Source organism: Vigna unguiculata, chromosome 6 (assembly GCF_037176805.1).
Source record: "Vigna unguiculata cultivar grain cowpea cultivar isolate G323 ecotype 2 chromosome 6, ASM3717680v1, whole genome shotgun sequence".
Taxonomy (NCBI): domain Eukaryota; kingdom Viridiplantae; phylum Streptophyta; class Magnoliopsida; order Fabales; family Fabaceae; genus Vigna; species Vigna unguiculata.
This window is the reverse complement of record NC_140797.1, coordinates 3603950-3606099: the sequence shown is the minus strand read 5'-3', so window position 1 is coordinate 3606099 and position 2150 is coordinate 3603950.

Here is a 2150-nt window from a genome sequence, read left to right as displayed (position 1 = left end):
ACGAAGGTCACGTGGTGATGCCTCTTGTAAGGGTATAATTCTGCGAAGGCCTCGTGGTGACACCTCATTGCTAGGACATAATTCCACTACCACGTGGTGGTGCCTCATTATGCGTGTCCGGATAGTCAAGTCTTGGGGGTCTTAAATGATTTTGGTAATCTACGTGTGAATGTCTGCTATTCATGTTTGACTCTGAGATTGCATGTTGACTATTGTGATATAAGATTTCTTTACACTAGCTTACCCTGTTTGCTTGTTTGGTTGTCTTGTTTGTGGGTCTTCTCTTATTACGATGATCATCAATTCTATTAATGTGAGCAAATAGGAGAACCTCTGGCAGTGGTAATGATGATAGGAATGATACAGCTTGATGGACTGGACGGGTATTGGGCCCACTATGGGGCCCATCGCTGAAGAATTTATTTGCTATGCTTTTCTTGTCTGTACAAGACCTAATACTATTAGTTCACTAGTGTATTTTGTTTTAGGCCGTGTGAGGCCTCCTTTATGTTTTATGGATATGTTGGGGTACAAAGTACTTCATATCCCAAATCTTCGTACTCTCTAGATATTATGTATGTGGCGTTTTTATTAAATGGGCTTTATCTATTTATTCGGGACGTTACATTTTCAAGTTTGAAAGACCTAAAAAATAATATTTTAAGAGTGAAAATCGTTTAAAAATAGTGAGACTCGATTATTTTAATATTAAAAGATTTTAATGTAAATAGAATTTATATAAACGAGTTTCATTATTTTAAAATACACTTTCTCTCAATAAACTATTTTACTTTTCTAGAGTTCTCTAATATCTTTCTAGGAGTTCTCATCTTTTATTCATCTGTTTGAAGATCGGAGACTATTCGGGTGATTTTATTATTGAGCTCTTTCTTTTTATCCGATCAGTTTCTTCAACCATGTAAGTTGAAGTTTTGCTCATTTTCTTGTGGGTTTTCTTTGTTTTGGCTTGCATGTGACCCTCCTTTGATTCTATACGAGGTTTTAATCATCAATATGAGTCTCTACTAATTAGTGATCACAACGATATGTCCTAATTGTTCTTGTGATGTTTCTATGTGTAGATAAAGCATCATGTGGAGTTAGAAGTGTTTTTGTATTCTTATAGTTGTTTGGGTCTGTGGAGCCGTTTTGTCAGGTAAGGGAAGTTAGTTTTATGTTCAATTGATCATCTTGATAGTTAATTGTGATGTGCTTTGTTGAATTGATGTGTTGTATGTTGAATTGTTTGATATTTCATTTGTGTTTGGTCTTAATTTAGGGAAAGATTTGGATTTGTTTTTTGAGTGATTGGGCATCAATTTTGAACACTCTAAAACCATTTGGAATAAAAAAACACTAAAAGGAAACATGCTTAATTAGTCAAGTACACAAGATCAATTTACCCCAAATTGTTATTTCTAATTCATCGATGAACGTAGGTTACAATGTTGTCGCACATTAGGCCCCTAACTTGATGTCGTCGAGCGCAACTTTTAGACCGTCGGGTGCTAGAAGTCGATGGATTCGAGGGGTTGGGTGTCAGGCGCTACTTTTCCAATGCTGAGCACCACCCTATTTTCTAGTCTCCATCATTTTGGTAAAGTCATGATTTCTGCTTTGTTAATTGTCAGATCAAGCTGAAATTTTGATAGTCAATCCTAGACACGTGATTCTTCATTTTGACCGGTGGGATATTTGTTTTAAAGTTTGTGGTTAGAGAAATAGTTTTTACCATTTTGATGTACTTTATGTATAACGTCAATTGCCTTGTTTTGCTTGTTTCTCTTATTTTGACTGTTTTAGGATGTTTTGTGGTTGATGTAAAGTATGATGAATTTTATGGTTCTCATTATGATGAATTGAATATAATATGTTGTGGTGAGCATACATTATGAAGTTTTGAAGGATTTCAAGGGAAATTCCCAGTGTTGTTATTGTTAGTGTATACCTTGATATAGGTGGGTCTGGAAGGAGGTATCTTGAACTCTAATAATCATTCATACTCACATAAAGTAGAAATAGTTATGTGGTGAGAGTACCAGGAGGTCATGGCCTTTGGACTTGTTCTTCGGTCGTAGGTTTAAAAGGATTATCATTGTGTGATTGAGTGATGACCCCTTGTGTCTTGTACTTTACGGAGTCTAGAAATC